The sequence below is a fragment of the Pan troglodytes genome, chromosome 2 (genome assembly GCF_028858775.2).
Source record: "Pan troglodytes isolate AG18354 chromosome 2, NHGRI_mPanTro3-v2.0_pri, whole genome shotgun sequence".
NCBI lineage: Eukaryota > Metazoa > Chordata > Mammalia > Primates > Hominidae > Pan > Pan troglodytes.
The window spans coordinates 140049814-140070144 of NC_086015.1; the positions used below are offsets into that span (position 1 = coordinate 140049814).

The following is a 20331-nucleotide window of genomic DNA, read 5'->3' on the forward strand; positions in this document are numbered from 1 at the left end:
CCATCAAATCCACTGCTTTTAATGACCAGTCTGTTTCCAAGAGGCTATATTCATTCCACTTGGGACTGGGGCATATGCACTTGGGTAGAAGAACCAGCTGTGCAGTGTCAAGACCCTTCCCTCAGAGACCTTATCAGTAAAATGGCGGGTGGACTCGGGGATGCCCGAAGACTTTTCCGGACCACGATTTTCCGATGCTGGACACATATTTAAACATGAAGGAATAGACTTGCGACTTTTAAGCGCAAACAATGGGTGGAAATGGACAGAAACTGCCTCCGTGCCCACTTGCAGCGGACTACGTAGCCCTGGCAGACAGGCAATTGCTTCAAACAAGCGCCCTCCAAGGGCGTAAGCTAGAGGGGCCCGGGCGGGCGCTTTCCCGTGGACCCTCCCACCTCGCGGGTAGAGGAAGTCCTTCAGTTCAGGCACAACCCTGAGCGCCCCCCGCAGTCTCCAACTCCGGCGCCAGTCAGGTTGTGGGGTGGGGGCGGCGGAGAGCGCAGGCGCAGAGTCCGCGCCGGCGGCGCCCCTCTCCCTCCGCACTACTCCGGGCAGCGCCCGCCTCGATTTTCCCAGGCGAGGGCACGCCCGCGTCAGTCGCCTCCGGGGCACCTTCCTCGCCACGACACGCAGGTAACCGGGCCCCGGGAGCCGGTCGGCGGCGGCGGACTGGGACCTTGATCCTGCCTGCCCGGCCGCCTGACAGGGGAATGAGAGCGGACCCCGAACTCCACACACCCGCGTTTAGCCGCCACACCTAAGGGGCAGAACAGTCTTTTTGGGTAAGGGCCGGGCTGGGGGCGACGTGCCCCGCCCGCTTTGCAGACTTCGGGGTGCTCTGCACGACGCCTGAAAGGCCGCGGGGCCCGCATTTCTCTGTGCTGCCCTCCTGGAGAACCGGGACACGGGGACGGGAGGGCCAGCATCGGCTACGGCCCGATTTCCCGTTTCTTTCCGCTGTCGCGTGTCTGGGCCCTCCTGCAGCGTCCATGATGAAGGCCAGGGGCTGTTGCTTTCCTCTCGCCCAGTAGCCAACCCAAGCAAGCGGGTGAGTCACTGTGGCGTCATATGGGATCAATTTCAAATACAAGTTTTAAAAAAGGCTGGATGATTTTAGAAATATGGCCAAGAATTTGTATTTTCCATTACTCTCTTGTCTCATGTCCATGACTCTTGAACGCCAGTCTGTGGGCGCTGAGATTTTCGTGGTACATCGACGGTTTGTAGAAATCTTTTCCCAAGGGAAGACGAGGGCAAGGGTTAGTGGAGGAAGGGCCTCGTCACGGCCGAGAGTGGCGGAGAAGGCTCAGGGCAAGTCCGCACAGCCTCCAGCAGCCACGGGGAGGAAAAGGCGAATCTTTCCTCACAGTGCTCTGGGCGCTGTAGAATTTCTACGCCACGTGCACCCTTTTGGCCTCATTTGAGAGGAGGAGAGGGAAGAAGGGTCGCGCGGGCCGGTAGGAAAGAGATTCGTGTTGCGGCGGATGAAGGCTCAGCGCGGACCTGCCTCTCGGGCCAGGTTTTCACCCGGCTCCGCGAGGAGCGAGGCGGAATGCTCGGGTCCGAGTGTTGATCGAGGACCTGGAGATAGTAACGCCCCGGGTCCAGAGTGCTGGGGGTGGGTCCAGAGGGCTGGGGGTAGGTCCAGAGGGCTGGGGGTAGCTCCGGAGGAGCGATCTTCCTCCGCGGGAAAGGACTTGGATCAGGCTTGCCTATGTCCGTGGTGCTGAAATGCCTCGCGCGCCCTCGTCGACTGACTTCCTGGGCCGCGGCCTGCGTTGCCCTTCTACTCTGCACCTTTGCCAAAAATAGCCCATCTCCATGGCTGGTGGCCAGAGTAGAGCAGGCCCAACACTGAAACTCTTTTCAGACAAGTTGAGGCTGGTTTCCTGAACATAACCCGAAAGCAAATGTGGCTTGCCTTGGAGGTACAGATAAGCATATGCATAACAGATTTTATTTATTACCTATGAGAAAGTACACACCATGAGCGTAAACAGGAATTCTCACATATACTTATGAAAGATACAGGTATGTGCATTTACGCACAATCCTAACACACATGCAAATACACTCATCCCTTTTGAAAACCATTACACACTACAAGCCACACATTTTTTAGAGCTTTTGTAATCTGTCTTTATTTTTTGACACTTCTAGTAAATGTGAACTCTGCAGAGCCATTTATTTTCATAATCATCTGTTCCAAAGGCACAGAGCCTGTGGATTGAAGTGTTTGGTATTTGAGCAATTAAGTATTTACACTCATTTAAATTCCAGAACAAAAGTCTAGGAAGATGTAAAATTGATATTGATACCAAAAAAATTCCTTAAAGAAAGCTTAAGGAAAATGAATTAATGTAAATTTTAGTAAGAACAACATATAAATAATCATAGAAATTTATAATCTTAAGAACATATGACTAAAATGTATCATAATGCAGACAATTTTAAATATATTGGTGGTATGTGGTTTGTGTGAAGTTCTTAAAGTTTACATTTGTATTTTTCAAAAACATTGGTATTGTTTTTTCCTTAAAAAATATATGCTCATTATAAGAATTTTAGGTAATAGAGAAATGCATAAACATAGAAAACCATTGTAAACAGATTTTCATTTAGATGAACATGCATACATTTTAAATGGACCAATCCTCTATTGGTTGCGTTTTTGCTATATAATTTATAATTAATGTCTTTCAAACCAATATATATAAAACTAGGTCATCAGTATTAAGGGTTGCATAATATTGATCTGTGTGGATAGAATGTAAGTTTTTTAAACAATCCCATAATAATGAACATTTATGTCCAATTTTTTAGACTTAAAAAAATTATTGTGGAAAGAATATGTAACATGAGATCTATCCTCTGAACAAAAAAAAATTTTTTTTTTGAGACATTGTCTTGCTTGTTGCCCAGACTGGAGTGCAGTGACGTGCTCTCCGCTCACTGCAACCTCTGCCTCCCGGGTTCAAGGGATTCTCCTGCCTCAGCCTCTTGAGTAGCTGGCCACCGCACCCAGCTAGTTTTTATATTTTTAGTAGAGACAGGGTTTTACCATGTTGGCCAGGCTGGTCTTGAACTCCTGTCCTCAGGTTATTTGCCTGCCTTGGCCTCCCAAAGTGCCAGGATTACAGGCGTATGCCACTGCACCCGGGCCTGACTTCTTAACAAAATTTTACGTGTATAATACATTATTGTTGATATGTATTGTTGATAGGTGCAATGCTGTATAGCAGATCTTTAGAGCTTATGCATCTTGCTTGACTGAGACTTTATGCCTGTTGATTAGTAACTCCTGATTTTCCCCTGCCCTCCAGTCCCTGGAAACCACCATTCTACTCCTCGATTCTATGACTTTGACTACTTCATTTTTATTTCTATTTATCTTAATTTTTAATTTTTGTTGGTACATAGGTATATATATATATTTATGGGGTACATGAGATGTTTTGATATAGGGATGCAACATGTTTAATAATCATATCATGGTAAATGGGGTATCCATCCCCTTGAGCATTTATCCTTTGTTTTTATAAACAATCCAGCTATACTTTTCTAATGATTTTAAAATGTACAATTAAATTATTATTGACTATAGTCATCCTTTTGTGCTATCAAATACTAGGTGTTATTCATTCTTTCTACTTTTTGTATCCATTAACCATCCCCAGTTTTCCCCACACCCCCAACTCTCTCCCACTACCCTTCCCAGCTCTGGTAACCACCATCCTTCTACTCTTTTTCTTTTTTTGAGATTGAGTCTTGCTCTTGTTGCCCAGGCTGGAAGCTGGAGTGCAGTGGCATGATCACAGCTCACTGCAACCTCTGCCTTCTGGGTTCAAGTGACTCTCCTGCCTTAGCCTCCCAAGTAGCTAGGATTACAGGTGCCCGCCACCACACCCAGCTAATTTTTGTATTTTTAGTAGAGATGGGGTTTCACCACGTTCGCCAAGCTGGTCTCGAACTCCTGACCTCAGGTGATCTGGCTGCCTTGGCCTCCCAAAGTGCTGGGATTACAGGCGTGAGCCACTGCGCCCAGCGTACTCTCTATCTCCATGAGTTCATTTTTTTTTATTTTTAGATCCCACAGATAAGTGAAAACACGTGAAGTTTGTCTTTCTGTGCCTGGCTTATTTCACTTAACATGATGACTTTCAGTTCCATCTGTGTTGTTGCACATAACAGGATCTCATTCTTTTTTATGCCTAAATAGTACTCCATTGTATGTAAATATCTGTTGATGGACACTTAACGTTGCTTCCAGATCTTGGCTATTGTGAACAGTGCGGCAACAAACATGGGAATGCAGATAACTCTTCCATATACTGATTTCCTTTCTTTTGGTTATGTACCCAGCAGTGGGATTGCTGGATTGTATGGTAGCTCTATTTTTAGTTTTTTGAGGCACCTCCAAACTGTTCTTCATAGAAGTTGAACTAATTAATATTCTCACCAACAATGTATGAGAGTTCCCTTTCTCCACATCCTTGCCAGCTTTTGTTATTGCCTGGCTTTTGGATAAAAGCCATTTTAACTGGAGTGAGATGATATCTCATTGTAGTTTTGATTTGCATTTTTCTGATGATCAATGATGTTGAGCAGCTTTTCATATACCTGTTTGCTATTTGTATGTCTTCTTTTGAGAAATGTCTATTCAGATCTTTTGCCCATTTAAAAATTGGATCATTAGATTTATTCTGATAGTTATTTGCCATTCCTTATATATTCTGATTATTTATCCCTTGTCAGATGGGTAGTTTGTAAATATTTTCTCCCATTCTGTGGGTTGTCTTTTCACTTTGCTGACTGTTTCCTTTGCTGTGCAGAAGCTTTTAAACTTGATGTGACACCATTTATTCATTTTTGCTTTGGTTGCCTATGCTGGTGTGGCATTACTCAAGAAATTTTAGCCCAGAACAATGTCCTGGAGAGTTTCCCCAAGTTTTCTTGAAGTAGTTTTATAGTTCGAAGACTTATATTTAAGTCTTTATTCCATTTTGATTTGATTTTTCTTTTTCTTTTTTTTCTTTTTGAGATGGAGTCTCCCTCTGTCACTCAGGCTGGAGTGCAGTGAGTGCAGTGGCTTGATCTCTGCTCACTGCAACCGCCGCCTCCCAGGTTCAAACGATTCTCCTGCCTCAGCCTCCTGAGTAGCTGGGATTACAGGCGCGCACCACCACACCTGGCTAATTTTTTTTTTTGTATTTTTAGTAGAGATGGGGTTTCAGCATGTTGGTTAGGCTGGTCTCGAACTCCTGACCTTGTGATCCACCCACCTCAGCCTCCCAAAGTGCTGGGATTACAGGCTGATTTGATTTTTCTATGTGGTGAGTGATAGGGGTGTAGTTTCATTATTCTGCATATGGATGTTGTTTTCCCAGTATCATTTATTGAAGAGACTGTCCTTTCTCCAGTGTATGTTCCTGGCACCTTTGTGGAAAATGAGTTTACTGTAGCTGTATGGATTTATTTCTGGGTTCTCTATTCTGTGTCATGGGTCTATGTATCTGTTTTTATGCCAGTACCATGCTGTTTTGGTTACTATAGCTCTGTAGTATAATTTGAAGTCAGGTAATGTGATTCTTCCAGTTTTGTTCTTTTTGTTCAGGATAAGTTTGGCTATTCTGGGTCTTTTGTGGTTCCATATAAATTTTAGGATTTTTTTTTCTATTTCTGTGAAGAATGTCATTGCTATTTTAACAGGAATTTCATTAAATCTATAGATTGCTTTGGGTAGTATAGACAGTTTAACAATATTGATTCTTCCAATCCATGAACATGAAATATTTTTCCATTTTTTGGTGTCCTCTTACATTTCTTTCACAAATGTTTTATAGTTTTCTTTGTAGAGATCTTTCACGTCTTTGGTTAAGTTAATGCTTAGGTATTTAATTTGATTTGTGGCTATTGTAAATGGGTTACTTTTTTGATTTCCCTTTCAGATCGTTCACTGTTGGCATATAGAAATGCTGCTGACTTTTGTATGTTGATTTTGTATCCTGCAACTTTACTGAATTTGTTTATCTGTAAACAATAGTTTACTAATAAATTCTAAAGTTCTAGCAGTTTTTTGCCAGAGTCTCTAGGTTTTTCCAAATATAAGATCATATCATTTGCAAACAAGGATAATTTGTCATCTGCTTTTCCAGTTTGGATGTCCTTTATTTCTTGCTTTTTTTTTTAAATTATACTTTAAGTTCTAGGGTACATATGCACAACGTGCAGGTTTGTTACATAGGTATACATGTGCCATGTTTCTTTGCTGCACCCATCAACTCGTCATTTACATTAGATATTTCTCCTAATGTTATCCCTACCCCAGCCCCTGACTCCCCACCTACCGGCCCTGGTATGTGATGTTCCTCACCCTGTGTCCATGTGTTCTCATTGTTCAGCTCCCACCTATGAGTGAAAACATGCGGTGTTTGGTTTTCTGACCTTGTGATAGTTTGCTTAGAATGATGGTTTCCATCTTCATCTATGTCCCTGCAAAGGTGGATGTCCTTTATTTCTTTATATTATCTGATTGCTGTAGCTAGGACTTCCAGTACTGTCTTGAATAACAGTGGTGAAAGTGGCCATCCTTTTTCTAGATCTTGAAGGAAAGGCTTTCAGTTTTTCCCCATTCAATACAATACTAGCTGTGGGTCTATCGTATATGACTTTTTTTTTTTTTTTTTTTTTTTTTGAGACAGAGCCTTGCTCTGTTGTTCTGGCTGGCGTGCAGTGGTGCCATCTTGGCTCACTGTAACCTCTCCCTCCCAGGTTCAAGCAATTCTCATGCTTCAGCCTCCCAAGCAGCTGGGACTACAGGCATGCACCACCATACCAAGGCTAATTTTTTGTATTTTTAGTAGAGGCAAGGTTTTGCCGTGTTGGCCAGGCTGGTCTCAAACTCCTGGACTCAAGTGACCCGCCCCCTCAGCCTCCCAAAGTGCTGGGATTACAGGCATGAGCCACCATGCCCAGCCATATATGGCTTTTATTATGCTGGGATATGTTCCTTCTGTGCCCAGTTTTTTGAGGATTTTTATCATGAAGGGATGTTGAATTTTATCAAGTGCTTTCTCAGCATTAATTGAAATGATTATATGATTTTTGTTCTTTATTCTGTTGATATAATTTATCACATTGATTGATTCACACATGTTGAACCATCCTTGCATCCCTGGGATAAATCCCACTTGGTCATGATGAATGACTGTTTTAATGTATTGTTGAATTTGCTTTACTAGTATTTTGTTGAGGATTTTTGCATCAGTATTCATTAGAGATATTGGCCTGTAGTTTTCTTTCTTTGATGCGTCTTTGTCTAGTTTTGGTATCAGAGTAATACTGGCCTCATAGAGTGAGTTTGGAAGTATTCTCTCCTCCTCTATTTTTGGGAACAGTTTGAATAGGATTAGTATTAATGCTTCCTTAAATGTTTGGTAGAATTCAGCCATCAGGTCCTGGGCTTTTCTTTTCTTTATTTTATTTTATTTTATTTTATTTTTTAAGACACAGTCTCACACTGTCGCCCAGCCTGGAGTACAGTGGCGCGATCTCGGCTCACTGCAAGCTCCACCTCCTGAGTTCACGCCATTCTCCTTCCTCAGCCTCCCAAGTAGCTGGGACTACAGGTGCCCGCCACAACGCCCGGCTAATTTTTTGCATTTTTAGTAGAGACGGGGGTTTCACTGTGTTAGTCAGGATGGTCTTGATCTCCTGACCTCGTGATCCGCCTGTCTCGGCCTCCCAAAGTGCTGGGATTACAGGCATGAGCCACCACGAGGTCCTGGGCTTTTCTTTATGGGGAGGAAAAGAACTTTAGAATTCAGTAAAGTTGCAGGATACAAAATCAACATACAAAAATCAGTAGCATTTTATTATGACTTTGATCTTGTTACTTGTTATTGGTCTGTCTAGGTTTCAAATTTCTTCATGGATCAATCTTGGTGTTTTATATGTGTCTAGGAATTTATCCATTTCCTTTGGATTTTCCAATTTATTGGCATATAGTTACTCATAGTAGCCACAAATGATCCTTTGAATTTCTGTGGTATCAGTTGTAATGTCTCCTTTTTCATCTCTAATTTTATTTTATTATTTATTTATTTTTTTGAGATGTGGTCTGTCACCTAGGCTGGAGTGCAGTGGTGCAATCTTGATGCACTGCAACCTCTGTCTCCCCTGGCTCAAGCAATCCTCCCACCTCAGCCTCCCAGGTAGCTGGGACCACAGGCATGCACCACCACACCTGGCTATTTTTTTATATTTTTGGTAGAGATGAGGTTTCACCATGTTGCCCAGGCTGGTCTCAAACTCCTGAGCTCAAGTGCCTGCCTCACCCTCCCAAAGTGCTAGGATTATAGGCATGAGCTACCTTGTCCACCTGCCTCTGATTTTATTTATTTGGATCTTCTCTCTTTTTCTTTCTTTTTTTTTTTTTTTAGTATTTATTGATCATTCTTGGGTGTTTCTCGGAGAGGGGGATTTGGCAGGGTCATAGGTCCTCTCTTTTTCTTAGTCTGACTAAAGGTTTGTCAACTTTGTGTATCTTTTAAAAAAACCCAACTTTTTGTTTGAGTGACCTTATGTATTTTCATTTCAATTTCATTTATTTCTGCTCTAATCTTTATTATTTATTTTCTTCTACTAAGTTTTTTTTTTTTCCTTTTAAACAGAGTCTTGCTCTGTCATGCAGGCCGGAGCACAGGGGCATGATTATAGCTCACTACAGCCTCAACCTCCTGGTGCCCAAGTGATCTTCCTACCTCAGACTCCTGAGTAGCTGGGACTACAGGTGTGCACCACCACGCCCGGCTAAGTTTTGTATTTTTTATAGCGATGAGGTTTTGCCATGTTGCCCAGGCTGGTCTCAAATTACTGGGCTCAAGCAATCTGCCGGCCTCAGCCTCTCAAATTGCTGGCCTCTTCTACTAATTTTGGGTTTGGTTTGCTCTTGCTTTTCTAATTCTTTAAGATGTGTTATTAGGTTACGTATTTGAAGTTTTTCCTCTTTTTTTGATGTAAGCATTTATAGCCGTAAGTTTCTGTCTTAGTACTGCTTTCACTGTATCTCATAGCTTTTGGTGTGTTGTGTTTCCATTATCATTTGTTTCATGAAATTTCTCAATTTCCTTAATTTCTTCATTGACCTATTGGTCATTCAGGAGCATATTGCTTAATTTCCATGTGTTTGTATAGTTTCCAAAATTCTTCTTGTTATTGATTTCTAGTTTACTTGTGGTCAGAGAAGATACTTGGTATCATTTCAGGGTTTTTGTTTTTTTTTTTTGAGACAGGGTCTTGCTCTGTCTGAAGTGCAGTGGCATGATCTCGGCTCACTGCAACTTCCACCTCCTGGGTTCAAGCGATTTTCCTGCCTCAGCCTCCCAAGTAGCTGGGACTACAGGTGCACGCCACCATGCCCAGCTAATTTTTGCATTTTCAGTAGAGATGGGGTTTCGCCATGTTTGCCAGGCTGATCTCAAACTCCTGACCTCAGGTGATCTGCCCACCTCAGCCCCCCAAAGGGTTGGGATTACAGGCGTGAGCCACCGCACCCAACCTTTTTAATGTTTTAAGACTTGTTTTGTGACTTAACATGTGTTCTATCCTTGAGAATCATCCATGTGATGAGAAGAATATGTATTCTGCAGCAGTTGGATGAAATGTTCTGTAAATATCTATTAGGTCCATTTGTTCTATATTGCAGATTAAGTCCAATGTTTCTTTGTTGATTTTCTGTCTGCACGATCTGTCCAATGCTGAATGTGGGGTGTTGAAGTCTCCAGCTATTATTGTATTGAGGTCTCTCTCTTTCGCTGTAATGTTTAATTTATATATCTGGGTGCACCAGCACTGGGTACGTATTTATTTATAGTTGTTATAGCCTCTTGAAGAATTGACCCTTTTATTATTATATAATGACCTTTTTTGTCTCTTCTTACAGTTTTTGTCTTGAAATCTATTTTGTCTGATATTAGTATAGCTACTTTTGTCCTTGTTTGGTTTTCATTGGCGTGGAATATCTTTGTCCATCCCTTTATTTTCGGTCTATGTGTCTCTTTATAGGTGAAGTGTGTTTCTTGTAGGAAACAGATTCACTGGGTCTTGCTTTTTAATCCATTCAGCCAGTCTATGTCTTTGGATTGGAGAATTTAGTCTGTTTACATTCAATGTTATCAATAAGTAAGGACTTCTGCCATTTTGTTACTTGTTTTCTGGTTGTTTTGTGGTCTTCTCTTCCTTTTTACCTTCCTTCTTGTCTTTTGGTAAAGATGATTTTCTCTTGTGGCATATTTAATTTCTTGCTTTGTGTGTGTGTGTATCTGTTGTATGTTTTTTGACTTGAGGTTACCATGAGGCTTGCAAATACTGTCTTATAACCCATTATTTTAAACTGATGACAACAAAGATTGAATAAACATGCAAAAAAGAAAACTAATAAAAACTCTACACTTTAACTTTATCTCTCTGCTTTTTAACTTTTTGTTGTTTCTCTTTACATCTATTGTACTGTCTACGTCTTGAAAATTTATTTTTGATTGGCTTATCATTTAGTCTTTCTACATAAGAGCAGTTTACACACCACAATTATAGTGTTATAATATTCTATGTTTTTCTATGTGCTTACTATCACCAGTGAGTTTTGTACCTTTAGATGACTTTTTTTTTTAGATGGAGTCTTGCTCTGTCACCAGGCTGGAGTGCAGTGGCGCCATCTTGGCTCACTGCAACCTCCGCCTCCCGGGTTCAAGCTATTCTCCTGCCTCAGCCTCCCAAGTAGCTGGGACTTCAGGCGGCTGCCACTATGCCCGGCTAATTTTTGTATTTTTTGTAGAGATGGGGTTTCACTATATTGGCCAGGCTGGTTTTGAACTCCTGACCTTGTGATCTGCCCGCCTCAGCCTCCCAAAGTGCTGGGATTACAGGTGTGAGCCACTGCACCTGGCCTCCTTTAGATTATTTTTTATTGCTGATTAATGTTCTTTTCTTTCAGATTGAAGAACTCCCTCTAGCATTTCTTGTAGAAAAGGTCTGGTGTTGATGAAATCCCTCAACTTTTATTTGTCTGGGAAACTATTTCTCCTTCATGCTTGAAGGATATTTGCACCAGCTATACTACTCTAGGGTAAATTTTTTTTCCCCCTTGGCACTTTAAATATGTCTTGCCACTATCTCCTGGCTTGTAAGGTTTCCACTGAAAAGTCTACTGGCAGACATATGGGAGCTCCATTATATGTTATTTGTTTCTTTTCTCTTGCTGCTTTTAGGATCCTTTCTTTATCCTTGATCTTTGGGAGTTTGATTATTAAATGCCTTGAAGTAGTCTTCTTTGGGTTAAACCTGATTGGTGTTCTATAGCCTTCTTGTACTTGAACGTTGATCTCTTTCTCTAGGTTTGGGAAGTTCTCATATTATTTCTTTGAATAAACTTTCTACCTCTATCTCTTTGACTATCTCCTCTTTAAGGCCAATAACTCTGAGATTTGCCCTTTTGAGGCTGTTTCTAGATTTTTTAGACATACATTATTTCTTTTTTTTTTGAGACGGAGTCTCCCTCTGTCGCCAGGCTGGGGTGCAGTGGCGCGATCTCAGCTCACTGCAATCTCCGCCTCCCAGGTTCAAGCGATTCTCCTGCCTCAGCCTCCTGAGTAGCTGGGATTACAGGCACACACCACCATGCCCAGCTACTTTTTGTATTATTATTATGTTTTTTGAGACAGAGTCTTGCTCTATCGCCCGAGCTGGAGTGCAGTGGCGCCATCTCGGCTCACTGCAAGCTCCGCCTCCCAGGTTCACACCATTGTCCTGCCTCAGCCTCCCGAATAGCTGGGACTACAGGCGCCTGCCACCACGCCCAGCTAATGTTTTTGTATTTTTAATAGAGACAGGGTTTCACCGCGTTAGCCAGGATGGTCTCAATCTCCTGACCTCATGATCTGCCCGCCTTGGCCTCCTAAAGTGCTGGGATTACAGGCATGAGCCACCGTGCCTGGCCTACTTTTTGTATTTTTAGTAGAGATGGAGTTTCACCATGTTGGCCAGGATGGTCTCGATCTGACCTGGTGATCCGCCCACCTCAGCCTCCCAAAGTGCTGGGATTACAGGCATGAATCACTGTACACAGCCCACATCATTTCTTTTTATTCTTTTTTCTTTTTGCTCTTCTGACAGTGTATTTTCAAATGGCCTGTCTTTAATCTCAGTAATTTTTTTTCTTCTGCCTTATCAATTCTGCTATTAAGAGACTCTCATGCATTCTTCAGTATGTCAATTGCATTTTTCAACTTAACACTATTTCATAGTTATAATTATATGTGAACTCAATCCACATACCTGCCATCTTTACTAAATTTTGTTTAATCATTTTCTGACTGCATAAAAATCACTTGCTTTGTATCTCTCTTTTATTTAAGACCCCAAAGTATCAGCAACTTTACTGAACTCTTTTACTTTAGGAACTCAATGGAGGAAAGGAGAAATATTAGGTGATTTCATTTCCCATTTATTTTGCCTCTGGTTTCTGTGTAACTCTGGCTGGCCACTGTTGTAAATGGGAGTGAAGACCCTGAAAAATGAATGAGGCTGCTGAGGAGGGTGGTGGACAACGGCCAGATACTCACATTGCTTTTTGGATTCCCTTACTTTACAGTTAGGAGATACAAGATAGAGTTAGGTTGCAGAATTGTGACAACCAAAGCTCTGCACTACAACTAATTAGATCCAGAATTAGAGGTGCTTGGTTAAGAAGGTGACTTTCTCCAAAGCATATCAGCTAAGCCAGAGGACTCATTCATTTTTCCAGCATTTGTTGAGTCTTACACTGAGCTAGGAGTTGGAGATGTTAAGAAGAAAGATAAAGACATAATGCCTTTTCTTGGAGTGGTAACACTTTATCAGGGGATACTGGTACATAGGCACCTCACAATGATACAGTATGTCAAGGATGATGACAGAGCCCTGTAGAAAGTGTTCTAGAATCCAGAGAATGAACCAGATTGTTCAGTGAGAGGTTTTTCAAGTAGGTCACCAGGAAAGTTGAAGGCATGTGGGTGGGAATTTGCCAGAAATTGCTTTGTTGGGCATTAAGCAGCTGATAATCTCAAGTTGTAAACAAATGGCTTGGAATGTGACAGCCTGGGTTTGAAGCCTGACTGCACTATTTAGGACCTTGGTAAGCTTGGGCAAGTCACCAAACCTTGCTGAGCTTCGTTTAAGTTTTTTGAAAAAAGGAGTAATAGTACCTACCTTGTTGGACTTGTGGGTTTAAGTGAGATAATACATGTAAAGTGCTTGAGTCTAGTCTTTTTTTTTTTTGCCTATTTAAAAAATTGCATGTAAATCACTCTGCACAAATAATTATTCCTGTTAGAGCTCTCAAGGGTTAACAAACTGTAAACTCTTTGTGTCTTCTGCATTTGTGTGATCATTCTTCATTTTTTTTTTTTTTTTGAGATGGAGTCTAGCTCTGTCACCCAGGCTGGAGTGCAGTGGCACGATCTCGGCTCACTGCAAGCTCTGCCTCCCGGGTTCATGCCATTCTCCTGCCTCAGCCTCCCGAGTAGCTGGGACTACAAGTGCCCGCCACCACGCCCGGCTAATTTTTTTGTATTTTTAGTAGAGATGGGGTTTCACAGTGTTAGCCAGGACGGTCTTGATCTCCTGACCTCATGATCCACCTGCCTTGGCCTCCCAAAATGCTGGGATTACAGGTGTGAGCCACCATGCCCAGCTCATTCTTCTAATCTAGAAGTTTCTCTTTTAGTGTAGTTTAAATCTCAAACTGCTCCTTTTTACCAATTCTTATGCTATCCCAAAACAAATTAGTTCTAGGCTGAAATTGTCATTACTTTTGCTTTGTTCGCCCATATTCTGATGTTAAAGCAAATCTATAGTTAATTGTATAATTTCCTTCCTTTAATGTGCATAGTACTTGTTGTGTCTGATATCTTTTCTCACCCTTTAACATTTAAGTTCCTTAAGAGAAAGCTTATGCCTTCTTGGTCTTGTCTCTCATAAATGTGTTAGCATGGTGCCTTCCACATCATAGGCACTCATCAATACTGACTGAATAAAGGAATAATCATGAATGCATGAGATTGCCAGATAGCTGATGTGATCTCAGACTGCCTTCATAGAAACAAAATCCCCCTGAACAGGACAAAGTATAGAAACTGAGGAGAGTGGTTAAGATGGTGGGAGGACTGAGGCCGGGTGTGGTGGCTCACGCCTGTAATCCCAGCACTTTGGGAGGCCGAGGCAGGTGGATCACGAGGTCAGGAGATCGACACCATCCTGGCTAACGGTGAAACCCCGTCTCTACTAAAAATACAAAAAAATTAGCCAGGCATGGTGGCGGGCGCCTGTAGTCCCAGCTACTTGGGAGGCTGAGGCAGGAGAATGGCATGAACCTGGGAGGCGGAGCTTGCAGTGAGCCGAGATCGCGCCACTGCACTCCAGCCTGGGTGACAACAGTGAGACTCTGTCTCCAAAAAAAAAAAAAAAAAAAAGAATAAAACATAAGATGGTGAAAGGACTGAAAACCATGATTATACATGGAATAATTGAAAACCCAGGGGCTATTCAGTTTGGAGAAGAGGAAACTTACAGTGGGAGAATTTAGATGAGGAGGGTAGGGAATAGTAGTTCACGTTACTGAAATGTTGTTATGTGGAAGAGGGAATCAATTTGTGACCTCAGAAGACATATAGTAGCAGCCTCTGGAAATTACATGGAGAAAGATTTTGACTCTGTTTAAAAGTAACTTTCTAACAATCAGGAATGACTTCCAACTGGCTGTTCTGAGGAGTGTTTCTAGTCATTGTAGGTGGTCAATCAGAAACTGTACTATTTGATGGGGATGCTGTAGGGCAGTCATCCCCAACCTTTTTGGCACCAGGGACTGGTTTCATGGAAGACAGTTTTTCCATGGAAGGAGTCGGCGGGTGGGGGGTGTGTTCACGAATGGTTTCAGAATGAAGCGGTTCCACTTCAGATCATCAGGCATTAGAGTCTCATAAGGAACATGCAACCTAGATCCCTCACATGCACAGTTCACAATAGGGTTTGTGCTCCTGTGAGATATAATGTCGCCGTTGATCTGACAGGAGGTAGAACTCAGGCAGTAATGCTCACTTGCTCTCCACTCACCTCCTGTTGTGTGGCCTAGTTCCTAACAGGCCACAGACCAGTACTAGTTCATGCACTGAGGGTTGGGCACCCCTGCTGTAGAGAGAAGATATACTTACTCTCAAAGGAATTGGAGTAGATGATCCCCAAAATCTTTTAAACTCTCATGGTCTTTAATTCTATGTATTGTAATATATATTAATGTATATATTTAATAAAGGTTAATCATATACAATGCTACTGTATATGGTATTGTATAGTAACCGTAAACAATAGCATTGTACATGATTTACCTTTATTAAATACATGTTAATATATGTATATATTTATGTATTGCATATTCTCATTATCACCAGATTGCCTAAATTAATGAAAGGTGAAAATGGCTTTTTAAAAATTTGATCTTGGATTATTTAAAAAATATTCCTAACATGTCTTTTGCTTGGGGACACTAGTGTATAAAACATTATATGAACAGTGTTTAAATTGCAATAAACAAATTTACATTGTTGTTAGCATGTCAAATGCAAGTAAATACTATTTTAATTTCTTTGTTAAATCTAAAAGGAGAAAAGTGAGCCAGAGTCAACTCATCCCAATTCAGATGAATTGTGTGTTTATTATTTATTTATTTTTGAGACGGAGTTTCACTCTTGTGGCTGAGGCTGCAGTGCAATGGCGTGATCTTGGCTCACTGCAACCTCTGCCTCCCGGGTTCAAGCGATTCTCATGCCTCAGAAGAGTAGCTGGGATTATAGGCACCTGCCACCACACCCAGCTAAGTTTTGTATTTTTAGTAGAGGAGGAATTTCACCATGTTGGCCGGGCTGGTCTTGAACTCCTGACCTCAGGTGATCAGCCCGCCTTGGCCTCCGAAAGTTCTGGGATTACAGGTATGAGCCACTGCACCTGTGTGTTTAAAATTCAGGACTTCATCATCACCACCACCACTGTCTCACTATCACCATCATTGCTAACATATATATATAGCATTTATTATGTGTCTAGCTCTGTTGTAAACATACCACACATATTAACTCATGTACTTTTCCCCAAAATCCAACGAATTAAATACTGGTATTGCCATTTTTGTAACTTATTTTGCAGTAATTTCAAACTTACATAAAAGTTGCAAATATAATACAACAAACTCCTGGGTAAAAGATAACTCTCTTATTATTCTTCACCCAAGTTCTCCAATTGTAAACATTTTACATTTGTTTTGCCATTCATTTTCTTTTTCTGAACCAATTGAAGGTAAGTTGCAGAGGTGATATCCAATTATCCCTAACTACTTAAGTGTTTTCCTTTAAGACAAGGACCCTCTCCTGCATAACCACAGTGTTATCACCAAAATCAGAAATTTAACATTGATATAATTCCACTATCTAATCCACACACCACATTCAAAATTTGTCATTTGTCCTAACAATTTCCTTTTTGAAAAAATATTTCTTACTTTTGGTCTAGAATCAAAGTCAGGATTATGAATTACATTTAGTTGTTATGTCTCTTTAATCTTTAATTTGTGACATTTCCTCAATCCTTCCTTATCTTTAGTGACCTTGACATTTTTGAGTTCAGGCCTTTTTCTTTTTTTTTTTTTTGTAGAGTTCCTCATTTTAGGTTTGTCTGATGTTTCTTCTTGATTAGATTCAGGTGATACTTTTTTTGGCAGGAATGTGATAGAAGTGAAATTGTATTCTTCCAAATGTATCATATTAAAAGGCACATAATATTGTTTTTTTGTTGGTGATGTTAACTTTGATGGCTTAAGGTGATAATTTCTCCACTGTTAAGTTATTCTCTTTCCCTTTGAATTAATAAGTATTTTGTAGGAGGACACTTTGAGGCTATGTAAACATCTGGTTTCTTAACAAAGTTTCACTTGCTTATTTTATGATTCTTGCATAAACTGTTACTAGGATGATTGCCAAATTGTAGTTTTTCTAATTACAACATTTGTTTTCCATTTACTAGTTGGGATTCTATTGTACAGAAGTTTTTTCCTCTCCCTTCTTATTGGCTTATTTCCATCAGCGTGGACTTGTGGATTTCTATTTTATCCAATAGATTATAAGCCATTACTATCACTATTGGTTTTGATGCTGAAAATGCTCCAGTTCCAGCCATTGGGATACCCTTCAAGCCAGCTCCTGTGTCCTTTTGGCATCTCTGTATCATTCTGAGAGTACTTTTTTGGGGTGCAAGACATTTCAGGCTCTTCTGGTATTTTTTCTGCCACAGTCATTGCAGTTATTTCATCAGCTGTTTCTCCACTGAGCTCTGGTTCCTTTTACTTGAGAATGGATTTTTAGAACCAAGATCTGGATGCTAGGTGTGGTCATTGCTACTGGAGTGTTACCGTTTTTAGGCCATTTTAGCAGACAGAGCTAGGAAATTCACACACACACACCCACACACACCCCCCTATATCTATTTATATATCTTTCTGTCCATTTATATTAAAACTCATGAATTTACTCCAATATCTCTAGCTCTACTCCAACACTACAGGGTTCATTCTAGTCTTCACCCTTATTCTATTTGTAACTTCCTTCTCTCTTGGTAAAAAAATCTGGCTTCCATTATCCTCGATGTATTTAACTATTTACTCATTCTTCTTTTATGTAACCAATCTCCTGACCTCACAGGCCACCTCCTTGGCCCCAGTTCTTCCTCAGATTCAGGCCTGCTTATCCCACCAGTCTCTTCCCGACATAAATTAAACAACTAGAAGGTTGTGGAGCAGAAATTCAAACCTCAGTGCTGTAATTACTTGATAGAGAGCCCTTTATTAGGTCTTCAACACCAATGGAGTTGATTTGTGAAACAGCTTCTGTGAAAATGCTCATGGAAAAAAGGCCCTTGGGCTAATGAGATGAAGATTTATCCACGCAGAGTGTCAGCCCCAGAGATGTGCCTTCCATAAGAAACTTGGGAGCATCAAGCCAAATGCTCTACCTGCCAAGAACCACAGCAAGGGGATTCTCCAAAATTGGTGAGGTTCAGGGACCAGACAGCCAGCACCACCAGTGCCATAAATATCACACTGTGTTTTATCATATCAAGAGTACATTCCATTAAGACGTAAACATATTACTTTGCTATATTTCTGTAGAGGGAAATACTGCTTTTATTACAGATTCTTAGATTGAAATTCTAGGAGCTGGATGATGGTGTCTCCTCTTTTAGTGCTGACTTCATTTCCTGGTCCAGAAGATCAGAAATCTGTTCATGTTTTAGAGAACAGCATGAGGTCCATCTGTTCAGGTCAGATTTTTCCAAATTAACATAAAGATTTATGGGGTGGTAACTTATGTAAGAAAAGCCAAAGGTAATTATATTCTTTGCTGCCATTTGGAACTTACATTATGTTTTTGGTTAGTAATGAAAATATACTAGTATATATCTACACACACACAACACACACACACACACACGCACACACACACACAGAATTCTTTCAAACACTATGATAAAGTCATCCTCTTCAGTTTGTATAATATTTCACCTCTGTTTTGGTTTAGGCACCAGACACCATCCATTCAAATTTTCTCTGTAATGTGGTCTGTTTATGTACAGTTTTCCTTCCAACAGAAGGCACAGAAATAAAAGAGCTACAATTGGCTTCTTGGGTGACTATTTTAGTGTGACTGAAATACAGAGTAATGATTTTTTTCCTCTGATGAAAATAGCTTGATTTTTTTCTGATTTCAAAGGAAATATATACATATATGAAAAACAAACAGAAAAGAGAGAAAATACCGTATAATTGAATTTCCACCATTTGCAAGGATAAATAGAATCACATCATGAATACTCATTGACATCTTTCTTTTTACTCAGCAGTATGACATGAGGGTTTTCTTATGTAAATATATATACATATAAATTACCCTTTTAGATGGCTGCATATTACAGTAATGATTTTCTTTAACCAGCATCCCATTAATGAGAAGTTTATTTCCAATTTTTCATTGTATAAAGAAAGCCATGATGAATATTCTTGCATGCACATCTTTATATACTTTACTGGTGATGATCTTAGGATATATCCCTGAAAATAGCATTGCTGGGTCAAAGAGTTCACATATTTTAAATTTTGACACCACATGTTCCTGGTACAATTAACTCTTTTTTTTTTTTTGAAACAAGGTCTTGCTCTGTCACCCAGGCTGGAGTGCACTGGTACAATCTTGGCTCACTGCAACCTCTGCTACCTGGCTCAAGCAATCCTCCAGCCTCAGCCTCCCATGTATACAGCTGGGACTACAGGCGGGAGTCACCACGCCCAGCTCATTTTTGTATTTTTCTGTAGAGATGGGTTTTTGCCACGTTGCCCAGGCTGGTCTCAAATCTCCTGAGCTCAAAGTGATCTGCCTCCCAAAGTGTTAGGATTACAGGTGTGAGCCACTGTGCCCGGCCATAAAATTAACTCTTGATTAGGTGAATTACAGTATGTATATTCTTTATATATAATGTCCCTGTCAATGACAGAACTTGGTAAAGTCTCTTCAATTTTGCAGTAGCATATACATATATATATATATATATAAATGCACACACAACATGTGTGTGTGCTTGTGCATGCATGTTCTCCTACAGACATTAAAGGAGTGTAGTGATTTTAATAAATCTAGGTATGCTACTTAACCAATCAGATGTTGTTAGGTTTATTCAAAATTTGACATATGGTTTGGTCTGAAACGATGGCATCTGGTAACCATTTCTTATCTTACATTGATTTTAATGAAATATGGTATATGGGAAGAGGTGACTGGGTTGTAATTTTATTGAGTGGTATCTATAGTGTGAAGAATCAATGGTGTCAATAGTATGAAGAATCAGTTATGATTAAGCCAAACCAAATTTGTAAAATTTTGAACTGATTCATTTGGTATATTTTTAAGTTTTGGCCTCAAGAAGGAGTTCAGGCTTGGCTTTTTTGTGGATAAATAGTAGCAAAAATAGGACAAATGTGAGCATGTGGTGCATGTAGTGTTTGAAGGATTTGATAGTAGCTTCTGTTGATCCTGGGGTGTTCTTTTTTTGTTCAGGAACTGATGCATATCCTGGGCAGTTGGAAGCCTTCTTTAAACTCAGCTGGGCTGCTCTGATGATCTCTCAAGAGTTAGGTAAATTACAAACAACCAAGAAGTACAACTTTAACATGCATATTGGAACAGCCCAGTAATTTTA

The 20331-nt window shown here is 40.7% G+C and overlaps 1 protein-coding gene across 4 annotated transcripts in view; it reads left to right on the forward strand.

Annotated features, from left to right (window-relative positions):
• Window positions 1-458: 458 nt before the first annotated feature.
• The window catches only part of SLC35G2 (solute carrier family 35 member G2), a 34375-nt gene continuing 14502 nt past the window's right edge, over window positions 459-20331 (forward strand). The window contains 1 exon segment of one of the 4 annotated variants that reach the window (NM_001328316.1): window positions 459-1051. The gene's annotated coding sequence lies outside the window, so the exon portion shown is untranslated. 4 annotated transcript variants of the gene reach the window in all.